Source organism: Camelus ferus, chromosome 33 (assembly GCF_009834535.1).
Source record: "Camelus ferus isolate YT-003-E chromosome 33, BCGSAC_Cfer_1.0, whole genome shotgun sequence".
In the NCBI taxonomy this organism is placed as follows: Eukaryota; Metazoa; Chordata; class Mammalia; order Artiodactyla; family Camelidae; genus Camelus; species Camelus ferus.
In genome coordinates this window covers 9,971,497-9,998,732 of record NC_045728.1, presented here as the reverse complement: position 1 = coordinate 9,998,732, position 27,236 = coordinate 9,971,497, and the positions used below count along the sequence as shown (strand labels likewise).

Genomic DNA, 27,236 nt, shown 5'->3' with positions numbered 1-27,236 from the left:
ATATCCTTCCAGCTCACCTTTCTTCTGTACTTCACCTTGGAGAGCAGTTTTGCCTCCCTCTGGCCATGGCGGCCTGCTGCTCCCCTCTCCCACCTCTGAGGCTCCCTGGGCCACCAGCTTAGCAGCCTAGCCCCCGCTTCCTCCTTGCCCTCCAACCCCCCATCCTCTCCGACCTCCTTGGGCCTCTGAAGGTCCTTCAGCTTGTTTGTCTGCATCACCCAGTTGGGGTGGCGGGGGGTGGGCAGAGTGGAGCTCTCAGGAGCCCATTCTGACTAGGGTGACGTGATACCTCATTGTAGTTTTGATTTGCATTTCTCTAGTAATTAGTGAAGTTGAGCATCTTTTTGTGTGCCTGTTGGCCATCTGTACATCTTCTTTGGAGGAGTGTCTATTTAGGTCTTCTGCCCATTTTTTGATTGTATTGTTTTTTTCATATTGGGCTGTGGGAGACAATGTTTTGAGTAAAGCAAGGTCATGATCTGACTTCAGTTTTGAAGGAATCACTCTGGTTGCAAGGGAAGACGCAGGGAGACCAATTTAGGAGGCTCTTGCTGGCATCCAGGTGAGAGATGATGTTGACTTGCACCAGGTATAGCAGCACAGGGAGTAAGAAGTGATGGAATCTGGACAGATTTTGAAGGTCCAGGAGAATTTCCTGATGATTTAGATATGAGATGTGAGAGCAAGAGAGGCATCAAGAAGCAACCACAAGGTTTGGGGCTCGGCTCTTGAAGGACGGAGTTGGCATTTGCTGCAATAGCGAAGGGGGCTGGGCTGATTTGGGATTAGGACCTACGTGAGTCCAGTTTTGGTGAGTCTGAGGATACCTGTTAGACGACTGTGCAGTGACACTTGGAGTGTGAGGCTGGAGTTCAAGTGACTGGACATAGACTTGGAAGTCATCAGCATATACATAATACTTAAAGCCATGAGACTGGACTTGTGTAGATAGAGAAGAGAACCAAGGGCAAAGCTCTGGGGCACTTCAAAATTAAGAACTCAAAGAGACGAGGAGGCACCACCAGGCATAAGAGGAAAACCAGGTGAGCATGGTCTCCCGGAAGCCAGGGAAAGAGTGATCTGCTTTGACGCATGCTCCTGGGAGATCCAGTAATGTGAGGACCGAGAGGCGGGCCCCCTCCTGGGGCGGGGGGCGGGGGGGGACTTTTGCTTCACTTTACTTTTTAATGCTCCACATTTTTGTTGTTGTTCCAAGGGTGATGGTCTGGGGAAGAGCAGCTGAGCCTAGGATCTTCCCAAACTGTCCTGTGCTTCACAAGAAGGTGGTAGAATGTTCCAAAGAGGACGAGGCTGGCCCGAGCTGGTGCATTTTGAGGAGAGCAGAGTTGGAGAAGGAGAAGATGTGTATGACCTAGGGGCTCCTCTAAAGTTCTCAGGTTTAATAGCCAGTGAACAGGTTTCTCCAAGGTGTCCTGAAGCCATTATCTCCTGCTGCTCAGCCCAGCCCAGGCTCAGAGGGCTGGGTGTACTGGGGGGAAAGTGTATCTAGTACATGTGACCATTTAGAAATCCTACCATCTGTCCATTCCCTCTCCTCTCTGAAGCTTTCCCTGCCCATCCTATCCCCAAGATTGCTTTGAAATATTGTTATTTAAACCTCTTTTTGGACACTTAGGATGTATCTGCTGTTACTGTCACTGTCTCCTCTGTGTCTGTGTCCTGCCTTCTGAATTACTTATAACCCACCGCAGGCTAGTGAATTATGCCACGTTCTATCTCCTGTTCACGGTGGGTTCAGGATGGTGTGGTGCTGAATTTGTTTATTAGCTCTTGTAGGGTTTTTTTGGTGGATTCTTTGAGATTTCCTATATTTAGATAAATGTCATTTGCACAAGAATGAAGGTGGCTGCTACCTCAATCCATGTGTAAAAGTTAATGCCAAATGGATCAAAAGCCTGAGTATACTAACTAAAATTATAAAGCTATTAGAAGAAAACATAGGGGTACATCTTTATGGCCTTAGATGTGGCACCAAAAACATAAGCAACCCAAGAAAAGATAGATAAATCAGACTTCATCAACATTAAAAACTCTGGTGAATCAAAAGACATAATCAAAAAATGAAAAGACAGCCTACAGAACGGGAGTAAACATTTGCAAATCAAATATTTGGTAAGGGCTAATAAGTAATAAGAACTCGTATAACTCAACAGCAAAAAGACAAACAGCTCAATTAAAAAATGGACAGTGGACTTGGCTAGTCATTTCTCCAAAGTCTGAATGTTCAACACATGTGTGAAAAGGATGTTAAACTCCATTGGTTATTGAGGAAATGCAAACCAAAACCACAATGAAATACCACTTCATATCCCCTAGGTTGGCTTTATATGAAAAATAAAACCAAAAAACACCCAGAAAATAACTAGCATTGGCAAGGATGTGGAGAAATAGGAACTTTTATATGTTGCTGGTGGGAACGCAAAATGGTGCAGTCGCTGTGGAAAACAGTTCGGCAGTTCTTCAAAAAGTTAAACATAGAATTAACATATGGCCTAACAGTTTCACTCATAGGTATGTACCTAAAAGAAATGAAAACATATGTCCACATAAAAACTTGTATATGAATGTTTATAGCATCATTAAAAGGTAGAGACAACCCAAATGTCCGTCAACAGATGAAGGCGTGGGCAAATTGTGGTGTATACATGCAGTGGACCACTATTCAGCTGTAAAAAGAATGAAACACTGGTACATGCTACGACTTGGATGAGTCTTGAAAACATTATGCTAAGTGAAAGAAGCCAGAGACAAATGGACAAATATTTATGATTTCTTTAACTGAAATGTCCAGAATAGGCAAATCCATAGAGACAGAAAACAGATCAGTGGTTGCCAGGGGATGAGAGAAGAAGGTGCTGGGGGTGGGGCATTTCCTTAAAGGGTGTGAGGTGTTCTTCTAGGGTGATGAAAAAGTTTTGAAACCAGAGAGAGGTGATTGTGGCACCACACTGTGAATGCATGCACTTAATGCCACCTCATCGTACACTATAAAATGTATGTATGAAATTATACGTACTGTACGAGTTTCACCTCAATTGAAAAACAAGCAGGTGGAAGGATCTGGCCTGTGGGCCATAGTTTGCCGACCTCTGTTCTAGAGCTCTGTTTTCCCAACTGCAGGTCAAGACCCATTACTAAGTTGGGAAATCAATTTAGTGGGTCACAACTGGCAATTTTAGAAAAATGAAAAAGAATGGAATAGAACACGTCAGGGGTGTCACAGACATAAACAGTTATTGTTTCATGAAGTGTTTGTTTCAGTTTTATATACACATGTAGGTCCTGGTTAATGATGTGGTATATATTTCTTTTTATCGGTCATGATTAATGTATAAGAAAAGCCCAGTAGTCTTTCCCTCCTGCGTGTCTCCTTTACTGCTCTCTCACACTTCACTTCTGGTCACCAAACGTGGGGAGGTTTTTCCTACACCGAGCAATTTTCTGGGACACCAACTGGGTGTCTTACCATGTAGCTCGGTTCTGACGCTGTCTGCCGACGCTGTCTACCTGGATGTAGTGTCCGCTCCCGCAGGTTAAGGTCCAACAAGACTGCCCCCCTCCCCTGCAAGTAGTAGGTCTCCAGGTTACTCACAACTTCTCTCTGATTTAACTGCAGATTGGAGGTTCCCACAACCCCCTCCTGAGGTTCAATGAACTTGCTAGAGCGGCTCACAGGACTCAGGAAAGCACGTACACTTACCTGTTTATTAAAGGGTCTGATAAAGGGTACAGGTCAACAGCCAGGTGGAGAGATACGTAAGTGAAGTCTGGAGGGACCCAAGGGCAGAAGCTCCTCTCCCCTGGAGTTGGGGTGCGTCATCCTCTGGATGTGAACGTGTTTGCCAGCCTGGAAGCTCTCCAAACCCAGTACTTTGGGGATTTTTCTGGAGGCTTCCTCACATAGGCATCAATGATCAATTTTTAACTCCCTTTCCAGCACTTCTCCCTTCTCAAGTGAGTCTGGGGTGGGACTGAAAATTCCAAGCTGCTAATCCTGGCGTGGTCTTTCCAGTGACCAGCCCCCATCCAGGAGCCCACCCAGAGCTGCCTCATTAGAACGAGACACTCCTATCACTCGGGCAACCACAAGAGTTTTGGGGGCCCCGGGACCTCAAAGACCAACAGTGAGAGCAAAAGTGCTCTTACCACTGAGGAAATCCCGAGGGTTTCAGGAGCTCTGTGCCAGAAGCAGGGATGAAGACCAAATACAGAAATCACAACATCACAGTTACTAGAACTTCAAAGCCACTTTTTACATAGTTCTGTGGCCTCTTCCTTGGGTCAAGTCCAGTGCCAAAGTCTAAAGCCAGTTTTCATTTTCCACTCATTTCCCTCAGGGTCCCAGGGTCTCGGGCTCCTGTCCGACATCCTCTTTAGGCACAGTGAGGCCTCCAGGACATCCCACTCCCAGGATTGGCCCCTCACCAGAGAACTGCTTCCCAGCAGCCAGCTGTCTGTGAGCACTGGGCAGGCGCTGGGACTGAGTCCATCTGGTGTCTCCTCAGGGGAGATGCAGGGACCTCTTCTTGCCTGTTTGCAGGAGTTTGGTGATCCAGCCTAAAATCCGTGCCTCTCCCAGGAAAGGACCGAAGGCCCCAGAGCTGACCCCGTCTCTGCCTGTAACTCTCCTCGCGTGTTTCTGCTGCCAGCCCCACTCCTCTTGCTGCTCTGGGTAGAGCAGATTTCTGGTCATTGTTCAGACCCAATTTCTACTGGTCTCCCAGCTGATTCAGCCCCAGGGTTTTGTTCACAGCTCTCCTTTTCCAGCTCCCAGGAGCGGGATTGCTGGATCATAGGGTAAGTCTATTTTTAGTTTTTTTTTTAAGGAATTTCTACACTGTTTTCCGCAATGGCTGCACCAAACTGCATTCCCACCAACAGTGTAGGAGGGTCCCCATTTTCTCCACACCCTCCCCAGCATTTATCGTTTGTGGACTTTTGAATGATGGCCGTTGTGACTGGTGTGAGTGATACTCATTGTAGTTTTGATTTGCATATCTCCGCGCCCCCTTTTGGTGACAGACTGACAGAGGTAAGGGGGAGTGATGGACAGGCTGGGCAGCCGTAGTGCTATACCACGATGACTCTCATTTATTTGGCTCACGCGTCTTCAACTGGGCAGGGCTCAATGGGAGGGTTTAGAAGGCCCGTCTCTGCTCCGTGTAGCACCCACTGGGGTGGCTGGGAGGGCATGTGTGCCACTGGAGGACCTACTTCCAGAGGGCTCGCCATGGCTGGAGGCTAGGAGCTGAACCGGAAGGGGCCTCTCTTCCTCTGCGTGGACCTCTCTGTGTGGATACCTCTGCATTCCTCACAGCATGTTGCCTGGGTTCTAAGACAGCAACCCAAAAGAACTGTGCGGAAGGCGTACTGCCTTTTTGGGCTGGCCCAGCAGAAGTCACATAGCATCACTTCCACTGAAGTCACAAGCCCACCTGGGGTCCAGAGGAGGGGCCATAGGCCCCACTTCAATGGGAGGTGTGCCAGAGTCTCGTCATTAGAACAGAATGTGGGATGGGAGATACTTTTGTGGCCATTTCTGGAAAACACCATCTCCATCTGAGCCACGGAGAAGGACTAGCCATATTTGGATGATACCATATACGTAGAACCCTAAAGGACTCAGTGAAGTGGTGAGGGGTAAAAGGTGCTGAGGCAGTGAATCCCGCCACTGGCACAAGGAACCTTGTTTCTGCTCTGGGGGTGGGGGTGAGGGTGGGGGAAGCACAAAGCTTTTGATCTGCTTCTTTGATATATGTGAGCGACCCTTTGTGAGAAAAACACTAATGGGATTTGTGTGTGTCGAGTCTCCCTGTCCCCTCCCACCTCTAGCTCAGCTCAACAGAAATCCCCAATGAATAATCCTCGCCAGGAAGAGACCAGAAATATCCTCTACTTAACAGCCAGGCAGAGGTGGGGATGAGCGCAGGGCTCAGAGGGACGGCCCCAGCAGCTGGCAGGTTGGCCGGTATGGGTTTTTTTTCCTTGTGAATCTCTGGGTTCTGGAACAGAGCCATATCCAGGGAGATGCCCCGGGCCTGGTGCTCCTTGTGGGAACGTGAACGGGCTCCAGAAGACAGAGGCAGCTGCTTGACTCAGAAGTGAAGCGGCCCCTCTAAAGGTTAATTGCCCTCAGCTGTGTGGGGCCAGAAAGCAGTTGCAGGGGCCCACTGTCCTCGTGGCCTCCCCCAGCCGCCCAGGCTGAAGTCTCTCCTCTGTGTCCGTCCGGAGCTCTGCTGTGAGGCCCAGGATGTCTGTCCACAGGCTCCTCTTCTGGCTCCCACCTCCCCACGCGCTCCCACACCAGGGGAAGTTGGTCTGTGTGTTTGTAGGACTCCAGCAAGCCAGCTGGCACCTTGCTAATGGCCCAGAGCCGGAGCAAAGTCAGGGCAGTCACCTTTACCTGCTTGGCCTGCGGGTATTTATAAAACCCAGGAGCCTGGGGGCAGACTGTGGACTGGATGTATATAAATAGCCTGCGGGAGGACCTGCCAGCTTGGGAATTCAGAATCCTTTCTGAGCCATAATTTTCCAAGGGAGACCCAAGGATCACCTATTTAGAATCTTACCTGGAGAACCTCTTAAGAATGTAGATTTCCGACATACTGAAATCTAGATTCTCGGAATCTGGCACCTGCATTTTCACAAGCATCCAGCGATTCCCAGGAATTCTTAAGTTCGAGACCCACTGGTAGTCTGTTCTCCCAGCCTAGGCTGCAGAGAACAGCCGTCCCCTCGCCTCTGTCTGCGCCGTGGTGGTGTTAGGTGCTGGAGATAGGAGAGTAAATAAGATATGGTATCTGCCAGGGAGGGGATAATTGTTTCTAGAAATTCCTGCGCTAAGTGCTACCATCTGAAAATGAGGCTTCACTTCTTGACCCCTCTCCTCACCTTCTGCTGGGGTTTTAGAATGAGCTCCTAAGGGATTCTCTACAAATGCTGACGAGCTTATAGGAAATAAAAGGTGAGTTTCATAGGAGTTCTGGGGGATGGATGCCATCTGGTTTGGCAGTGTGGGATTTGAATAATAACTGTGTTCGTGTGTGGTACCTTTGACTGTCCCTGAAGACAGACAAATCTAGAAGTATTTGTTCCACACACAGAAGGCTTTGGACAGCTGTTCACCCATTTCCCAAAGCCCTTTTCTTTCTAAAGTTCTTTTAGGTTTTCTGATTATACCAAAGAGAGTCTTCAGTTTTGTGTAACAAAAAAAGCAGAATATTGTAGAAGAGAGAGTCCTGGGCAGAGAGTGAGATGATCAGGGTTCAAGTCCCTCTCTTGGGCATCTATGACCTGTGAGATGTAGAGTGTGTCTTTCTGTCTGCATTTTCCCATCTGCCATATTGATACCTTCCCGCCCGCCTCATAGGGATCAAACAGACGCAGTAAGTGCGGTGCTCTGAAAACGGAACCACACTCATGCAAAGCATTATGATGAGTAACGAGAACTCTGTGCCTTGGTTTCCGAGCTGCCTACAGGTCCCAGCTGAATAGTGGTCAGCAAGAGACAAGGCAGAAACAAAATGAGAGGACTGACCCCATATCGAGTCTTAAATCCTGAATCCACAGATGTGGAAGGTGCCCTGTGTTCTAATTAATCTGATAGCGATGCTGAGAAGTAGGCAGGACAGATGCATTTTATCTGCACAGTGAGGGGATTGGACTAGATAGTTTCTGGGGCCTCTTCCAGATCTAAAATTAAGTAATTCTGTTATTTGTCAGATGAGAAAACTGAGTTGAACTGAGCTGAGGGGAGGTTAGGGGTCTGGCTAAGATCACAGGCTTATTAATGACAAAAGTCAAGATGCAACTGAGGCCTTCTGTCCCCTACCCCCCACCCTGCCCCCTTCTGATAGATGGCATTGTCGCACTCTGGCCCCTCACTGACCAAGCAAATATTGGTTCTGAGTCTGGCCTCCTGTATGAGCAGGCTGGTCCGCAGTTCCAGCTGTTTGTGTCTCTTTCTCCTGAGCTTTGTGACTCATAGGAGTCTTTCTTCCCAGATTGGAATGTACAGGAGGCTTCTGTGCACAGAGGTCAAAGGGGAGCCAGGAGCAGCTGGCTTTTCTCCAAGGAAGCAAATACACCTCCAGGCTGTCCCCAGTGGGTCTGACCCGTAAAGATGGAGCCACGCACCTCCCACTCCTGGCTCCTCTCTCTGAGCCTCTTTGCCACCTCACAGAGCAGAATGAACCGTTGCCGCTTGGCCATTTTAAATGTTAATGATTTATCTTATTTTAAAATCTGTGCGCCCGGAGGCCTCTTTGCCAGAGGCCCAGTGAGTAAGGAAACTGGGGGAAATAAACTGGGAGCCTTCAGCAGATTCCATGACTGCCATTCCCTGGAGGGCAGCATTGAACCTGAGCCTCCAGCCTCCAGCCATGGCCAGGATGCTCCCAGGAGGAAGCGGGGCCAAGCCAGCCGGTGCAGGGCCGGGCTCCCTGATTCTGGCCCCGGAATGGGCCCCGCTGAGCTGCAGGAGGCAGTGCGCTCCAAGCCAGTCTCTCTGATGAATACTGCACCAGCGCCTGTCCTGTCAGGGGGCGTGCCTTCCTGGAGAGACATTAAATATTAATAGCAGCAAAAGCAGCCGTAGAGGCAGAGAGGGTAAGCAAAAGTGAGTTACAAGATGTTCATTTTAAGGGCAACCATGTTAACCCCTGGGAGGAGAGTGAGCATTTTCAGCGCAGGGAAAAGGCATTTAACTTCTTGGGTCTTAACATTCCCAATGGGCTGGCCAAGCTGGTGTAAATATTCTGCCCTTTGTCTGCTGAAACGTCCTGGGACCCCCCCACCTGTCTCTCCCGCAGCCCAAGGTGTGCAGGTAGAAGGAGTGAGCGCTTCCTGGTGTGACTCGTGCCTCTGGGCCTGGGGGGGGGGGTGCTGTGGACTGGTTTTAGAACGCTGCTGAGTCATGCGCTGGAATGGGGCATGTTTCTGTGCACAGGCCTCCCTCAGGACCGCCCGAGTGCGGGGGGACAGGCCCTTCCAGAACCCCAGAGCAGAAACCGGCAGCAGGGGGCCTCAGTCTCTAGCCACCTGGCAAAGATGTATCAAACAGATCGGTCCTTACTGTTTTTCAGGGAAGAACTTCCCAAAGTGTCCGTTGCCGAAATGGGAAGATGTGGACTGAGACACCTGGACGCTATGGGGGACCTCCTGGGGTCAGAGCAGGAAGGGGCTTCCTCCCCTGAGCCTGAGGCCAGGGCAGAAAAGCCTCAAAGCTGACGTGCAGCCCAGAGGCGATAGAAGGTGGGTTCTGTGAGGAGGGGAGGCCTGGAGGCCCCAGCAGGGGAACCTCCCCATTCTGCAGTCTGTGAGCTTCATGCATTCATGCACTCAGTGCCGTTCCTGCGGGGGCCCCGGCCACAGTGCTGAGCAAACCCGACAAGGTCTCTGCCTTCAGCCTGCGTGCAGCAGGGAGGTCAGACAGGTAACCAAGCAATGACTGTAAAGGAGGGTAAATGCTCTGATACCAAAAGCACGGGATGCTGAGGGAGCCGGGGTGCAGGGGCGCCCTGCCGGCTAGTGGGGGTGATGGAAGGCTCAGCAGAGGTGATGGAGAAGCCGAGTCCTGACGTCCAGCCAGGTGGTCTGCTGGGCTGGGGGTGGGGCAGAGGTGGGCAGAAGTGGCAGAAAAGGAGACCAGAGAGGACAGGACTTAGGAAAAGGAGGCAGGCCTGCTGGTCTCCCGAAGCAGCTCAGCCAAAGCGTTTGTGACCGTTTTCTGCTCAATCAGGAAAATCTCCAACTCAGTCGTTTCTGTGCTTTGCAGAAGCAATTATCAGCTGAGGCCACGGACTCTGCTGGTTTTGTTTTCTCCTCAATTCTGCCCCTGCGTCCTGCCCAGGACAGTTTGCACGCTGCCTCTTCAGGTGGCAGTCCTGGCTGTTGGTCCCTGATGTCGAGTCCAGATCTGAGCCTCCGTCCCTCCTTCTGCTGGCCCTGCGTGGGCCGCCGTGGGCCTGGGGAAATACGGCCCTAGTTCTTCTTGATGGCCTTGTACTTGCTTGAAGCCTGCAACACGTCCCTTCCAGACCTCTTCCCCGGGATCAATGCTCCCTGCCCTGTCAGCCACTTCTCACATGATTTAGTGTCTATTTGTGTCACTAGCCTGGACCCTCTCCTTTCCTAGTTTGTCACTGTCCTTCTGAAAGTGGTGACCAAAATGGTCACAGTGCTTGGTGTTAGTCTGGCTCGAGCAGGGGTCAGAGGGAAAGGTCTCCTCCTTTGTCCCAGACACTCTGCTATCATTAACAGCCCAGGATTACACTTTTTTTTTTCTTGTAACAAGGGGCAGTTTGTCACGGCTGGCTCATGTCTAGCTTGGGGTTCAAAAACGAATGAATAAACAAGGCCATGTCTTTTTTGTTTAATAAATGTTCCAGGCCGGGTGTGCCCCTGTTGATACGTCTGCTATTGATTTCTTGAGTCCAAATGTAATACTTTGTATTTTCCATCCAGGATTTCATTGTGTAAGTTTCCCTCAGTATTCTATTCTGCCAGTCATTTTGACTTTGGCTTCTGTCACCTGACATGCCCAGTGCGCACCCTCACCATTCTATGGCCCCTGCAGATTTGATCAGCGTGCTCTGTGTGTTGTCATCCCTGACACCCGCAAGCCCCCAGACCCCGGCTGCTAACTCCATATGGGAGCAGGAAGAAGGCCGAGTGGGCCCCCTTGCATCACTGCCACTGGCCTGTTCAATCACTGTCATGTTGTAATTGGCAAAAGTGAAACAGCAGCGTGTTCTGTGCTTCGAGGCCTTTCCTGGGCTAGGTTTAATTGCCATGGGATTTATGACCGTCTCTGTAGGAGGTAATAGATGTGTCTTTTTCATCCTCTCTGGCTACTGACGATTTCTAAGGGAGGAGGGAAGACAGGTGGGTCTGGAGCTGGGAACTCTGCGAGGTGGAGGGGTGGCTACCAGTGACTGGATGAGTGGCAGCTGCGAAGGTGCCCTAAGAGATGTCGGGCGTGAATATTCACAGGTCCCTGCATGAGGGTGGTGCCTTTCCGGCCTTATCTCTTCACAGCAGCCTTGGCAGATAGGGAAAGGAGGGCCCAATTCTCCACTTTACAGAGGGGGACATTGAGTCGAGAGTGGATTTGCTGCTGATTCAAGGTCCCACCGAAAGTCAGGGTTAGACCTGGGCTGGAGTCCGGGTCTTGTGGCCTCTGCTCTTCCTACCACCCAGCACGCTGCTCCTCCAGCATCATTCATGGGACTTTGTCTCTGCTCGTCACTCAGCCTCCCTGACCATTATTTGTGAGATAACATGTGCGGCGGCGTGTTGTAAACGGGAGGCTTGCGGAACTGTGCGTAATTTCTGCTGTTATGACAGGACTTGCTGTGTGAGACGCCGCACTGGGCCCCATGCGGGATGCAGAGTGTGTGATGCACTCTCCTGGCTTTTCGGTAGGAGTGATGTTTAATAATGTCGGGAACTCACCCAGCTGGTGGAGGCTCATCTTGACTTATAATCCACAACTCGGGGTGGGTGGGGTTGGAAAAAGGAAAATGCTAGCTACTGTGTCTGTTATGACCCACAGTAAAGGTAAGGGACATTTAGACAAGACCAACTCCTTCCTCCCTTCCTCCCCTCCTTCCTTCTCTCCCCTCCTCCTCCCTCCCTCCATTCATTTATCCTCCGATTTATTTTTCCTATCAGTATTCATTTATTGAGCATCTCTTGTGTGCCAGGCACTGCTCCAGGTGCTGTGGATACAGTGGTGAACAGGTAGGTGCAGTTTCTGGCCTCTTGGAACTTAGAATCTAGTGGAGGATACAAGAGGACTAAATGCTTATTTAGAAGTGTAAAATACATCCTCAAAGAGGAAATATCATGTGCTGCAATTCATTTAGCAGGGACTTGTGACCTGATCTGGGCATTAGGGACGGCTTGCTGGAGGAAATCATGACTTAAACTGAGACCTGAAGTTTCATAACAGGTAGGAGTTAGCCCAGGTGAGGAGAACATGGAAGGGGGCGGGTGTAGTTACACGAAGCTGCACGTTCAAAGGCCCAGGGCAAGAGAGCACATGATGTTTTTATGAAATGTAAGGAGAGAGGGAATTGGGAAGAGATGAGTCTGTAAAGGTAGGCAGGGGCCAGATCATAAAGGGCCTTAGCAGTCCTGTTGAGGAGGGTTGGACTTTTAGCCTAGTAAGAGGGACGCTACTGAAGACTTTTAAGCAGGGAGGAACACGAGCAGGTTTCTATTTTACAGAGATTTCTCCACTGCAGTGAAGAGAGTGAATTAGAGGTGTTTTGTTTAGGTCCTGCTAATTCTGAAATATCTCTGGGCTTCCCAGTGGAGCTGTGTGTCCTGTAGGTAACTCGGTGTGTGGGTCCGGAGCTCAGAAGAGCAGTGCAGGCTGGAAATAGGAATTCACTATGTCTCCGCTAGCACTTGGGCACGAATGCTAGTCCTGGCCAGGTGCCAGGAATCAGCTTATCACACCATGAGTGAAGCCATGGTCCTGGATGCTCTGCCGGGAGGGAGGGGGGCCTAGGACAGAATCCTGAGCACCAACCCACGAGGGCAAGCAGATAATCCGAGAAAGATGCCCGTTTTGGAGTCACAGTATCCAGTGAAAGCTGAGTCTTCTTTCAGAAAACCAAAGAGATGGAAACCTTATGAACCCCCCAGAGGCTGATCAGTGAATTCAGATGCAGAACGGCTGCCTGAGCACCTGCCTAGAGGGGGAGCAGGTCTCCAGCAGTCTGTAGCCCATTCATCTGATCCTGCTCTCCCTTGCTCTCCTCCTCTCCCTTCCTGTTTCCTTTTCTAGACATTTGTTTTCCCCACCAGTGACTCCCCACTCAGGTATGGAGAATGACATTTGCCGAGGGCTCAGGGATTCTCAAGTCCCGGTGTCTCCAAACCACCAGAAAGGACTCATCACACTTTTACAGCATCCTCTCCCACCAGGCTCCATGGCCACCTGACCGGCCCCCTTTCGTGGGGCCAGTGGGGCCAGTGGGCCCGGGGCAGAGGGTCCCACTTTGAGGTACAGCTGGGGAGACTGAAGCAGAAAATAGGACGCAGCCTCCCCTGGGTTCCCACTTTAATTTAATGCAAATGAATTTAACATATCTTCCTGAGCCTCTTCTTTGTGTGGATTCCAGGTGGGGGAAATGACCCAAGCAAAGGCACAGAGGCAGGACCGTCCTGAGGAGGGAAAGGGCTTCGGGGTCAGTTAAGAGCTGGGTGTGTGGGACATCACCATGTGGGGAATGAGGCTTCAGGGTGAGCGGGAGCCAGACGGTGGTGGTCCTAAAAGCAAGGAGAGTGAGGAGTCCGGACTATTTCTGTAGGAGTTGGGGCTGGCAATGATTTCTGAGATGAGAGTGAACATATCAGAGCTGAAATAAAGAACCAGAGCTTGATTTGCAGAAGCCCCAACCTGGATTTGTACAATTATAGAACTCATTAATTTACCCAACATGAATCGAGTGCCTGCTATTTGCAGGCTCAGAACTTGAACCGAGAGATGCGAAGATAAGATGCAGTCCCTGCCTTCAAAGAGTTGGCAGCCTGGCTGGGGAAACAGAAACACAGTGTGATAAGTAGATGGGAGGAAGCAAAGCCCTAGGCACCCCTGCTCCAGCCCATCTCCCACCCTGCGCAGGAGCCCTTCCAACAGTGAGAGGAGGAAAAGGACTTCTCTCCCAGAGGCTGCTGGGAGAGAACACCTTTCCGAGCAGCCGCTGCTCTGACCAGGGCTAATGATGGATTCACAAGGCCGGGTGGTTCTGCTGCAAGATAGTCCCCTGAACTTCATTTAGCAGATCAGGGCCCTGGACATAACCCTATTTGCACAGCCCTGGGCTGAGCTTTTAGCTTGGAGGTTTAGAGAGGGATGGAGAGGGAGTAGGATCCAAATCCTCTAAATATTTGCTGTGGGGACCTCTCCATCCCCAAGAGAGATGCCGAGGAAGCAGCTCTTCAGCGCTCAGAGGCACAGTTTTGGGTCCAGCCAGGAGACTTCCCCCTGATGACCGAATGACCTTTAAACAGAGGCCAAAGGCCATGTGTCCATCGCACACCTGGTCACCTTAATGTGAGCCAGGGGCTGGGGTCGCCTGCATGGACTAATGCAAACGTAACTGGAGAATGAGAAATAGGAAGTGACTGCAAACACACGGGTGGTGGGCAACCCTGCAGGAACAGATGCTTCCAGAAAGGCCCCCATTTGGAAAGGTTTGCACTGTTACCAGGGCAGAGACCGGGTTGCCCTTGGGTTTCTTCCTTCCTTTTGTCTGCTGAGCCTGCTCACAGGGGCGGCAGGTGTGCCAAGGACCTGGTGATGCTGATACAGTGGAGAAAGACAGGGCCCACTGCTCTCTTTGCCATCACCGCCCTCGCCTCCTAACCTGTTTAGAAAGACAATGCAGGGCCAGGAAATCTGAACCCCAAAAGCCAAAAAAACTGGATTCCAGAGGTGACGTGTGACTATGGCTGTATAGGCTGACCTCTTTGGTCCTCTTTTTCTTACTTATAAGAAGGAAAATAGGAATCTTCCTGCTTCCTGTCTCAACAAGATGATGCGGGGAGGCTGAGTGAGGTAGTAAAAGAGAGAGTGCGCCCGTGGGGAGCATCCTCTGGGTGCAGGGTGGGGGTGGGGTTCCTATCCAGGGAAGCCCAGCCCAGGTGCAGTGTTCTAGATGGGCTTGTGGACAGGAGCGAGCTCTCGAAGTTGAGGTTCAGGCTCCACCCTTCCTGGGGCCCAGCAGCTGAGCATTGCACATAGTCCTGGGGCAGAAAATCACCAAGGCAGTTCCCCCCGGCCCCAGTCCCAGCTCTGCCCTCTGAACTGAGCAGTCGCCTCTGCAAGGGGGCTTGAGGAAATTCCAAGCAGAGTGAAGTCAGTGTGGCTTTTTTCCCCCTAAGTGTCGGTCTAGACACACCTGGTTCCTGGAAAGGAAAGTCATATGTCATCTGCTTGCTGCTCTAGGTGCTGAGAAGCCTGGCATCCTCCTCCTGCCATTTCCCCTCTAGTCTGATGCCTCTCTCGCCTTCCCCTCACCAAGAATAAAGACCTGGCAGTCCTGTGACTGTCACAAGTTCAGTAAGGAATCCGGCTTACACCAGATGTGCATATGCCTCCCACCCCCGCGTCTGTAAGTCAGTTGGAGACCTCCCAGCCACCTTCTCCTCTCCCAGTCTTTACCCAGGCATTCTAGAAACAAGGAAAACCTCCAGCTCCCAGCAGGCTGAGGAGTGATGTGACCAAGTCTCTAAGTTGCTAAAGCATCCATATTCAGGAGAGGATGCCTGCCCGGTTTCCATTTTTCCTGAGGACAGAGTGAGGAGGGATAGGCGCAGGCAGCAGCGAGCTGGCTTTAGGCGAGGGTCGAGAAAGGGCGCGGTGCCGCTGCGGAAAATGATTTTCTGGGCTCCTGCTCCTCCTGATTGTCTCCAGGGTTCTGAGCCGGGGACACTTCACCTCCAGCTGTAAGTACAGCCTTGCCCCCCCATGGGATTAGTCTTGTCCCCCTAGATGGAAGGAAGGAGGGAGAGTCTCACACATTGAGCACTGTATGCCGAAGCCGCAGCTGAGCAGGGAGCCTTCATCCTCGCCTCGCTGGACAGATGGGCATCCAGGGCTGTGGTCTGCTGCCTCGGGAGGGTCAGCCCCGCTGCCGTTGCTTCCCTCCCAGCCCAGGAGCTGTCAGCACCCACCATGGTCCTACCTTGACTTTGCCTTTGTGCCTGGACCCTCCTCCCCTCTGTTTTCTGCCTGTTGCCCAAGCTAGCTACTTAGACCTTTTCCCCAACCCCTTCTCCATCATTCTGCCTTGTTTTAGTTCCACACTGACTCCAATCTGAACAGTTTCACGACTGACTGAGCCCCAGTTTTAATAAGAGTTGTTAATCACGGGGATGATCTGCTGGGAAAGAAGTTGGCCTCTCCAATTCCTTATAGAATCATGTGATGCTTAAAGAATTGAAAGCAATAGGTTTTTGCAGTATAGGAAGACTATAGCAACTTCTGTGCACACATGTAAAGCAGAATTTCCTGTAACCTGTGTAGCCTAAGTAGAGGGGGAGTGGGGGTCGACCAGATGGCCTCCTCCCAGAGACAGCCTAGAAGAAGGTGAAGGTTTTGAAGTCAGATCTAGATTTAAACCCCAGTTCTGACACTCACAGCCTGTGTGACCTTGGGCCAGCTACCTGACCCCCGTGGATCTTGAGAGCTGTCTCATTTGGTGAAGTCAGCCTGATGATAATGCCCGCTTTTGGTTGTGAAGATGAGCTTGACAGTCTGCTAGGCTGACTTCTTTTCCTTCTGGCCTCAGGAGTCCCGAGTTATCTGTAGACACCCCTTCTCATACTGAAAAGGTATTTTATTCCAGATTCAGATTTATCTGAAATGAGTTAGGTAAGCGTCTCTCCCACCTAACATTCAAAACTGGAATTTACAAAACAGGCAATGAAGGCAGACTTAGTACAGAAAGAGTCTTCCTTTTTGCATAATGTTATTTTCTAGGGTTCTTCTACTAACGGAGCATTTTTGGTCCAAGTTTGATGCTATTACCTATTTGACAGAGAAGCTAAGAAGAGAGGCTGAAAGCTGAAGGCTTAAGTATTAGGAACTGCTGGGAACCTGTGTTTCCTAAAGATCAATTAGAGAAAAGGATGAGGTGGATCAGAAAAATAAGATTTGGAGAAACTAGGATTTGATTTATAAAAATTTACATTGTTTTGGAGACAACTTTTGCATAAAGCAAAGTCCCCTGAATTGTGGAGCACTATACCACCTTGTACCTAGAATGCAGAGCGTGTTGTGCGTGCATGCGTGTGTGTGTGCACGCACGTGTGTGTGTGTATGTGTGTGTGTGTGTGTGGAGAGAGAGGGAGAGGAAGGGAGAGAGACGGGGAGGAAGGAGAGGGTGAAATTGAGAAGCAAGGGCTCCTATTGGCATGGTCATTAAAACTACTTCTGCCAGTCATGGTCACAGCATACTAAGGTCTGCCCAGGCAGGACTGGTCATGAAATCGATCAACACTGCATTTTGTGTTTGACTCTGGTTTATTGTAGACTGTTTTCTCCAGACATCCTCTGATGTGTCTGTGGCTGTGAGCAAAGGAATATAGATTTTCCCACTGCGTTCCAGGTCTCAAAGCTGCGTCCCCTGTAGTCCTACACCTATGGGAGGGGTGGGAAGAAGCTGTCAGGGATGGGGCCCCTAGATCCCAGGCCTGGGCAGTATGGGAGGTGGGAGCTGAGGGTGTTGATGTGTGTCCTGCTTTGGTCAGGACAGCTTGGAACTGGGAAGAAAATAAGCTTTCAGGTGGGCGATGGTGGTTCACCGCCATGGGTGGATGGAGAAGAGGCTGAGGAGATCGCGGAGGGCGAGGAGGTGCTGATACCAGGAGAAGCAGTTGGGATATTGTATTTAGTCTATGAGGGTGTAGGTCGGGGAGGGGCAGGGAGGGAGGTTGGCTGAAGATCTGAGTTACTTACGTTCTAAGAAGTCTGATGTGGTGGTGGCGTGTGGTCTGGGTTGAAGGGGGAGTTGTTGCAACTGAGAAGATGAATTAAGAGCCTGTTGCTCTGTTTCAGCGTGTGATAGAAAGGACAGAGGAGTAGTGGGTGATGATGGAAAGGAAAAGGAAAGGAGAAGAATGGGGTGGGGAACAGAGAGAGACGGGTGCAGAGTTGAGGATGACCCTAGGTTGTGAGCGGTGGATGGGTTTATTTGTTCACACAGTCATTCCTTCAGTCTTTCCAGCGGTAGTTATCCAGCAGCACAGGCCTTGTGCTGCGCACTGGAGGGAGGCCGTGGCTCCAGCTTTCCTGAGTTGACTTTCTCATGGAAGGTTTATAGCCACAAAAATGGACAATTCCAAAAGCTGGGGAACACATAGGAGGGGCACCGGTTGAGGGCTTGGGGAAGTGGTTCAGAAAGACTTTCTGGAAAAAAAAAAATAAAAGTGGAACAGACGACCTCTAAGCCAGTCAGCAAAGCCAAATGCTATATAGTAAGGCCAAGAGGAAAAACAGACCTGGATGAGATCACCTGCTTGGCAATAACACATGGTTGATGACCTGCGAGAGAGCAGTTGGGGAGGACTAAAGCTGTGGCAAAGGCAGGGTGTTAAAATACAGAGCATCAGTGGGAAATTCGAAGGTCTGGTGAGGTCAACAGATCAGGATGACCACTATTGAAAAGACAGTGTGTTCCTCACTGTTCCCGTGGGGAGAGGGCCACACCAAGAAGCAGTGGGGTTGGTCCAGGCAGAGGGAGTGAGGGGAGATGTGGGCAAGAGCCTTTGTTGTGGTTTCTGTTGGAAGGAACATGTGAGACAGGGTGAGTAGGCTCAGGATTGGCTAGTTTGAATAATCTCAGTAGGTTCTGGGAGGAATTAGGACCAAAAACTGGTGGTCCTGTGAGCATCCAATAAAAGGGGAGGTTGGGGTGTGGGCTCTGGGTTGGTTGCTTTGTTTTTAAAAAGTGCCCTTGTGGACCCATTGTTTAGTATCCCTAGGAACTGGCTAACTCTGGGAGGGGCGGTCCCTCCAGCATCAGCAAGGCCCTAGATGTCAAAGCATCAGAAGCCAGAAAATAAAAGACAGTTAATGCAGGCAGTTAAGGGAATAATCATACATAACATTTATTGAACAGTAACGATGTCAGGTACTCTTCTTAGTAATTTACATGGTTAAGCCCAAGTCTGGCACCTTTAGAATTAAGTCCTACTAGTCTACAGATGAGGAAACAGAAGTTCAGAGACGTTAAGTCACTGGAGCTAAGTCACACAGCTGGTACTGGGACTGGAGGCCAGCTGCCAGGCTGGGAGTCCCAGCCACTACACTGTGTTGCCTCCTTAGCAGGTGTGGAGCAAGGCACAGCGGAGGCTGTAGAACCCCCATTCAGCCATGACCTTTTTAATTCAAGTTGAGAATTTCCTGCATTCCATGTACATTTTTCTTTTTTAAAACTCTTCATTGGCTCCTTCTGCTTCCACCATGATGGAGGTAACGGCATTTTGCAGTAGGATTAACTGAGGATCAGAAAGATTTTGAGGCTTTTCCAAAGAGACATCTTGATTCCGACGGGGAGCCAGACTCCCAGCTGCGGCTGTTCTGAAAGGGAGCTGGCATCTCCGTCTCTGGGGAGCACAAGCAGGCTTCCCCGGACGCGGCTTCCTTCATTTGCATGTGCACAAAGTGTCTCCAGGTTTTCAAGGAATCTCTTGCAAGCCTGTGTACTGTTCTGTCTATAAAGAAGGGGCAAAGAACAGTCTGTGCTGGAGCCTTTGGAGCACTGAGTGAATCCAAATGAGATTTGCTCGGTAATTATGTTTTCCTTAACGAAGTTTAAAGGAGGCGGTAACTAACAGGGCTTTATTCAGACACCAGCCATTACTCATCAGTAAATGGTGCTTCAACGGCAGAATCATAAACAAAAGATTTTGAAGGGTTCGAATTCCAAAGGCCGCCGTGAGCTGGAGAGGGAGGAGGGAACTACTGAGGCTGGGGTTTGTGCATCGAGTTCTGATAACTGGCCTTCCCTCCTCTGTCTGGGTGGCTAAGGCTCCAGTGCAAACAGGCTTCAGTTACTATTAACTCTTCTTAAAGGGGTTTCCCTGGGGGGCTGGGGCTCAGCCCTCAGCCTGGGAAGACCCTTTGGAGGTCTGGGGTGCAAAGTGTCTTCCTGTATCCCCTTACGGGTGCTTAGACAGGGAGACATCAGGAAGGATGGCGCCTTAGGTGTGCAGTGAATGGGGCAGCAGAGTAAGAAGGGGGAAAAAGCCCATGGGAACCCCTCTGCTGCTGGTCGTTAGAAATAGGGTCTTGTCAAAGTCAGGACGGTTTGCAGCCAGATGGCCTTGAATTCTGATTTGTCACGGAGTTGTATTGTACAGAGTCAGCACCTTCTGAATTCCTGACCCGGCCTGCACTGGGCACCTCCCTCCAGTGTCCGCTCTCAGTTATTCCCGCCTGCCTCTCTGCCGGACCTCATTCCTTCGCCTCTTCCACCATGTGAGGACACAGTGAGAAGACTAGCTGTCTATGAACCAGGAAGTGCTCTCTCACAGGACACTGAATCTGCTGGTTCCTTGATCTTGGATTTCTCAGTCTCCAGGAGCAAGAAACAAGTTTCTGTTGTTTAAAAGCTACCTAGCCGGTAGCAGTTCCAAGACATGCAGTGTGTAGCCACCTCAGTCTGGCTTTTTCCACTCAGTAGAGTGCATGAGAGTCATCCAGATTGTTGTCAGTATCAGAAGTGTGTTCCTTTTTATTACTAAATAGTATTCCATTGTGTGGCTGGGCCACAGTGTATCTACTCTTTCAGCAGCTGAAGGATATTTGGGTTGTTTCCAGTTTTGGGAGACCACGAGCAATGCTGCTATTTTGCGATAACTTAAACCGAGGGGGCATCTTGTAAATGTGTTAGGTCAGCTCTGGTTTTCACAACAGTTGAGCGGTGAGCACTACTGGCATTTACTAGGCAGGTGCTCTTCAAGGTTCTGGAGAATCCAACACAATGAAGACATAGAAGGACTTCTTTAGTAATTCTACTGAACGTTTATGTAAGGCATACACTTACATATTCTGCATTTACAGATACATTGTATGTATTTGTAAACACAGGTTATTTTTATAAAGATTTAGTATGCATTGAATTTTCCCATGAATACAACTACCAAGCAAATCGTGAAGACTCTACCTTGTTTTGTTCTGAATTTTCCCAAAAGTTGTTCAACATTTTGGAAAGTCACATCACCCTCATCACTCTTGCCAACTCAGCTTGTGGTGTTTGAGTTGCCAACACAACACTCTTGTATTAGTTTGACTTTATAGTTGCTGTGTTCATGGTGGTGTTACATAAAGGCGCAAACATCTGACTACTTCCTTCTGTCTTCTGGTTTAGTCATGCCCAAGCATTTGCATAATGAAACACTTATTATTTTATTATAGATTTACTTTCTTTTTATTACTCCTTTGTATTATAATTAGGGAATGAGGTGGATCTTTAAATAAACAATTAGATATGTAGTTAGAGATGAATTTTCATTTTGGAATAGAAAAGGAGTATTATAAAATATTGGTTACAGAAAGGGAGGATTGACCATAAGAGAGCTGAGACCCACTCCTCTTATAACAGTTCCGTGGTCAGGACACTTAGCCCAGCCGTGTAGACAAAGCCATGTCCTGAGAGAAAGGTGTAGATTGGCACCTGGCAATTTTAGGAAAACATTCATGTTCTGGAGCTTGCTGTGGAAGGGCTTGGTTTTTGTAACTATATCCAGAGGTATCTGGAAAAATAATTAGCTGATAAACATTTATTGAGCACCCGTGGTACAACTGTCCACAAGGAGAATTCTAGTGGCGGTGGTGGTGGCGGTGGTAGGAATGTATATACACAGACAATATTTATATATACAAATAAATGAAAAAGATACTTGCAGGCACTGGTAAGTGCTAAGAAGAAGGTAAAATAGTGAACAGCTTTACTTCGGGTATTAAGTAAGGCCTCTCTGAGTTCAGCCCTGAAGATGAGAAGGGGCATTGTTGCTAAGATCCAGTGGGAAAGCATTCCAACCACAGGGGAAGCAGGGTAAAGCCCCTGAGATAGCAGCATATGGGTATGCCTTGGGGGCAAAAAGAAGACCAGGGGTCTGGAATACAGAGAATAAAGTGAAACTAGTGGGAGAGGGAGTCAAAGAAGACAGATTTCTCCAAATGGTGCAGGTCTTAGAAGCCGTAGTTAGGGGTGGGCATGTCACTGTTTGCAGTGGGAAGCCCTTGCGTTTCCTTACACTCAGGAATGATATAATCTGAGTTATGCTTTAGAAAGACCATTCTGGCTGCCCTGAGGGAGAGTGGAGGCAGAGAGACCAGGAGGCTGGTGCAGAAGTCCAGAAGAGGGGTGGCGGAGGCCTAGATCAGGAGTAAAGCATGGCAGTGGTAGCTAGCAACTGAATCAGGAATGTGTTTTGGAGGAAGTATGGCCAGGGCCTACGGACATGGTTAATTTTGGGGTGTGAGGGAAAGAGACTGACTCCTAGGTTTTGGGCCTGAGCAACTGGGAGGAAAGTGGTACCATTTATTGATTACCCATGGGCTTCAGTCAACGCGGGGACTGGGGACTTTAGTCGAAGCTGTCTCGGAGTGTTGAGGGCGAGACCCAGCCCAGTGGGTGGGTTAAGGTGAGAATGGAGAGTGGGATGGAGATGGAGTAAAGGCAGCGGTTCCAGGGGGGTCTTGAGTGATGCACTTGGATGATAACCAGAAAACCTTAAAGAGGGGTGCTGAGGGACGGGTCCGGAAAACCTAGAGCCATCTTCATGCCAGGCCGGAAGGGAACCCTCCCCAGTCCTCTTGGCACCAGCAGTCTGCGCTGAAGCTGAGCGGCTCGGCCTGATCTTCTGCTGAAATCCATCCCCCTCCCCCTCGCCCCGGCCCATGCCCTGCTCTGGCCAGCGCCGGACGCTAAGGAGACCAGGCAGCCGGTAGCTGGCTGCTGTTTCGCATGCGGGGCAAGCAGGACCTGAACGGCGGGAGGCACTGGGCTTGTGGGCGACAACAGCCAACTGTGGAGAGGACGCTAGTCAGACCAAAGCATCATCAGCCAGGATTGCTCATCTCTGCCACCCCTTGCTTTGGCAAAGCCGAGAGAACTAATTCTCCCCGCATCCTGTTCACGCCTTCCCCCCAGCACTCGACCACAGCCAGGCCTTTCTCATCTCGGTGAGACAGGAGGGCCGGACACAGCTCAGGCCTGGGCTGTCAGAAACACAGCCCGCAGGGAGCCGGCTCAGATGCGTCAGCATTGAGGAGCAGGGGAGCCCTTTGTTCATTCAAAAGATCAGAGCCAGAAAGTTGGAGCAGAAAAGCTTCAGAGCAGGCTCTGGGTGCCCTCCTCAGAGCAGCCTGGCCGTTTGAGAGAAGCTTTGGAGCGCTCCATCTACACCTGCCTGTCCCCCACCCCCACCCCTGTTCATTTACTGAGGCTGTAAGACCCCGCCCTGTAGCCCCCCACCTTGCTCAAGCACAGAGGCAGTCCAGCAGGACGGCAGACTGGTGAAGGGCCAGACTTGGGCATCCTCTCCTATGTGGAGGTAGTAAGAGTGGCCACCTCGTGGAGTTTCTATGAGAATGAAATGGGTTTGTGCGCTCAGAGTGCTCAGAGCTGGGCTTGCCACACAGGTGGGACCACTTTTAGCTGATCTGGTCCCTTCGGCTTCCCGTAGGTGTGTCTGCTTTCTTGCCTTCTCTGTCAGTGGTTTAAGATATTCCTGCCAGACTGAGCCTGGGCCGCCTCCCCGTCTTGTTCCACGTATCTGCACATGGAGGACCGTCGCTGCCCAGGGGGCTGTGAGATGCAAGGGACCCCAGTGATGATTTTGTAGATGAGAAAACTGAGGCCCACAGGGGACAAATCCTTTTCTACTGCTTCTAGAGTTTCTCTCCTGTTCAGTTTTTCTCTGAGACAAAGTGTTAAGTCATCTTGTACATATATGTTGGAACCAAAATTCCACATTGCTTTGTGGGGCATTTTGGAGGATGAAACAGATGGTGGATCTCTCTCTGTCAATATCCCTCCTGTCCTCAGGTAACAATGCTTAGCATCAGTTATGCACATACAGTTCTTTTCTAGCATTTGTGATGCATTTACACTGCACTGGCCCAGTCACCCGCCAGTCTAATATCTGAGGGGCAGGCCTAAATGAAAGGTGACTTTCGTAGCTATAAACACAATCGCACTAACAGGATCACACATGGACCAGCCCCAGGACCCGTGTCATAGGGCTGCGCTCCCGCCAGCTGACCTCACACGTGCCCCAGCCTTGTCCACCAGGACAGCCCATCTGGTGGCCAAAGCCTGCAGTTGGTAAATTACAGATGGCTGGTTTACATGACATGGGACAGCTTGGGATTTGGGCTTCGTGGACCATTGGCTGAACTTGTGTAGATCCAACCCAATATCTGGCATCATGTAGGTGTAGCTTGTCCTTTCCTGCCCTTTCTGAGCCCACACTTAGCCTCAGGGAATTTTAATAAAATGCATGAGCCTGGCTAGACTCTAAAACCTACAATCTCTTATACCTGAGCATAGCAGTGGATTGTAGTTAGGCCACTGGGAAAGTCATATGTGGTCCATGAAGCTGCTTTTGATTTGAAGCACGGACTCACCATGGCAGTGGCTCCAAGACCCTGCCTCCCCGCAACACACGTGAGTGGCTGAGCCTCCGGCTGAAGTGAGGGTAGGGACTGGAGCACCCCTCAGGGACCTCCTGACCCCACATCACCCACAGCTGCCCCGTGGTGGCCCTGTCTCAGCTGGGACTCTGAGTATCTTAGCCTACCCAGAACTTGACCCATGCAAGTCCCAGCAGGGAGAGGGCAGGTGACCTGCCAGAGAAGCAGTCCAATATTGCCTGGTGACCTGGGATCACCACAGCCATCTTTGGGATCTTCCTGGGATCCTGGCCTCCCTGGATGGTCCAGAGAGGATCATCTCAGCCACTGTGTTTCCCTGGAGCTGAGTGACTGATGAAGGATGAGTTTCCCTCCTGCCAACCAGTCAGTCCCCTTCCTTGTGAGGACCTCAGTGTATCTGTAGAGTGCAGTGCCCACCACCCCCCGCCCTTTAGGTCATGTGTTCTGCCAAATGCTTTGATTATGGACAGTCATGTCACCCTCACCTTTCTGTGGAGATGGCACCTTCCATTGGTTTTATGTGAACTTGAAGTCCGGGGCTGCCCTGAGGTGCCCAACCCTGTCCCACCCCATATTTCTAGGACCCAGGGACCTAACTGTCTAGGGGAGATGGGGCCTTGAGACCACAGGTTGTGTGTGAGGCACATGCCCAGACACAGTCCCTGGGGCAGGTCTCTGGCAAGTGCTCCAGAGCCCCACTGCTCCACTGCCCTGCCTGGTACTCTTTCCAGCAGTGAGCCTGTTCCAGATGCAGGGGATCATTCAGAGCATCTGCATACGTTAACTCATCTCCCTCTTACAGCTGAAGCATTGGGAGATTTAGAGAAGATGGGGAACTGGCCCCAGGTTCCACAGCTAAAACCAGCGTGGACTCTTAGCCGTGGTGCCATGCTGCCTTTCTGCAAAGAACCACCGTGCAGATTTCCCTTCTAAGGGGACCTTCTGTTCCTGTGAATGCCACAGAGGGGGCCTTAACCTTTCAGGCCAGATAGAAAACTCCTGCTCCCATGGAACAGTGTACATGCCTGTGCTCACACATGCACGCGAGTACACATGAATACACGTGCACACACATGTCAACAGGCAGTCATTGCCTTGCTCTTCATTCATTCATTTATTGGTTCATTCAGACAGTTAGAACCCTTTGAGCCCCACCCAGCACTGTGGTGGGTACTGGGACTTGAGAGAGGAGTAAGAAGCAGCCCCTGCCCTGGGGGAGTTTGCGGGATCAGAGGCGTTAGATCTGTAAATGTGCCACAGCCCAAGGGCAGGTGCAGCCGTAGAAGTGTGTGTGAACCACCGGGGCGCACAGAGGAGTAAGTCTGATCTGGAAACCTGTAGACGGGATCTCATCTCAGGACCCAAGGAGAGATCGGGAATAATATAATCTAGGAATTAGCATAAGGAAAGCCTGGGCTGTAATCCGAGCTCCGCCAGTTCCTGTTGCAAAATTGCTGTGTCAGCGATCCCAGCACAAAGGGCAGCCCAGGTGAGGTCTCATCGATGTTTACGTGATCAACTAGCCCTGTGACCTTGAACGAGACAGCCAACCTTGAGCCTCAGTTGTTCCATTTACAAAACGGAGCAATCGGATCTGTCCTGACAACCTTTAAAGCCTGTGGCAAGGACAAAACGATTGACTGTGGATGAAAGTTATTTAGGTGTGGACTTCTCTCTTCACTGTGCTGATTTGGTCCAGGGAGGCCAGCACAGGGGGTGTGCGAAGGACAGCCCAGACCTCGGGTTACAGCACATTATGACAGGCTTGGTCCTTTAAGGAGCTCAGCAAGACTGAGAGAGACAGTGACAGGGACCGCATCGGGTCTGATACTCCCTGCACTCTGATCTTTTCCCGTGAAATGACTGTAAAGCACTTTGCCGTGACAGAGCCTTTTATAAATACTTCCTAATAACAACAACCTGCACAATTTCGAGGGGGTTCGGGGCCAGCAGGGGTGTTAATGAGGTGGTGGGGTGCCTGTTGCAGCGGGGGTCCACCCAGCTCCGTGGAGATGGGAACGTGCCGGAAGCCGTGTGGGGCTCGGCCTCCTCCTTCCCCCGGCCTGGATGCGGGCACAGCTGGACCCACGACACCACCATCCCCGACTCGGTTCAGTCGGTTCAGCTTTTTGTTGCTGATGTATTTCACTTGGGGGTTTTAATTACTGCTCCACAGTCAGGAAAATAATGCTGAAAGGCATGTTCCCTGGCTGGTAGAGGGAGAGCGTGGCGGAAAACAAAGATGAGTGTAACATTAGCCACATTTACCCCGTGCCTGGACCTGGGCAGGGCAGGCGGCAGCGTCATCGCAGCAACTGGCTAACCCACGGAGGACGAAGGTCTTTTTTCTGGGAAAGAGTTGATGAGAGAGGAGGAGGAGAGACAGGTGGAGGGAGTGGGGCAGTGCAGGGTAGGAGAGATGGTGTTTGTATAAAAGACTCCAAGGAGATTTATGTGGACGTGAGAGCTGGAAAAGGCAACTGTTCTAAGTGGAATATTAGTGGAATCCATTTTCCTGCCATCTCCTGCAGGAACCACTTTGGAAGTGCAGGGGAAAAAAAATCACTTTGCAATAATAACTGTTATTTATGTAAGAGAAGAGCATTGGATATAGCAAAATGTGAGGTTTCGAGGTAATAACTGGGCCCTCGGAATCATCATTATCCTTTTAAAAGGCAATCCCTGGGCTAGGAAATTGATAGAAAAAAATAGCCCAATCCTACCATGGTGTTAAATAAATTTGTGTTTCAGTTTTATTATTTGATTTCATTCTGAATCTGATGAGACTTGGTGACTAAAGGGAATTGAGTAGGGATGTAAATGGGTGTGACCTTCCTCAGAGAATGTTTGTTGATGTCCAGATAGGTCGGTTGGGGTGGGGGGAAGCCCCGAGCTTCCTTCCTCATCACAGCTACAGGGAAACAGTGTAGGCAGAGGAGCAATTCCTGCCAGAATCCGCTGGGCATCGTCCGGAAAGTTTACTCCCTGCTCCTGTAATTTCTCTCCCACCTGCCAAGTTAACCACCATGGA

At 50.3% G+C, this 27,236-nt stretch overlaps 1 protein-coding gene and 1 long non-coding RNA gene across 7 annotated transcripts in view; one reads left to right on the top strand and one right to left on the bottom strand.

Annotated features, from left to right (window-relative positions):
- Positions 1 to 27,236, top strand: part of GRIK4 (glutamate ionotropic receptor kainate type subunit 4) — a 387,436-nt gene that overhangs the window by 153,908 nt on the left and 206,292 nt on the right. The gene's annotated exons all lie outside the window — the stretch shown is intronic.
- Positions 1,899 to 27,135, bottom strand: LOC116661202. Its single transcript, XR_004317019.1, has 4 exons — positions 27,121 to 27,135; positions 24,803 to 24,805; positions 23,341 to 23,345; positions 1,899 to 1,970 (listed from the first exon to the last, which is right to left on the bottom strand). It is a non-coding gene; the product is annotated as an uncharacterized LOC116661202 (long non-coding RNA).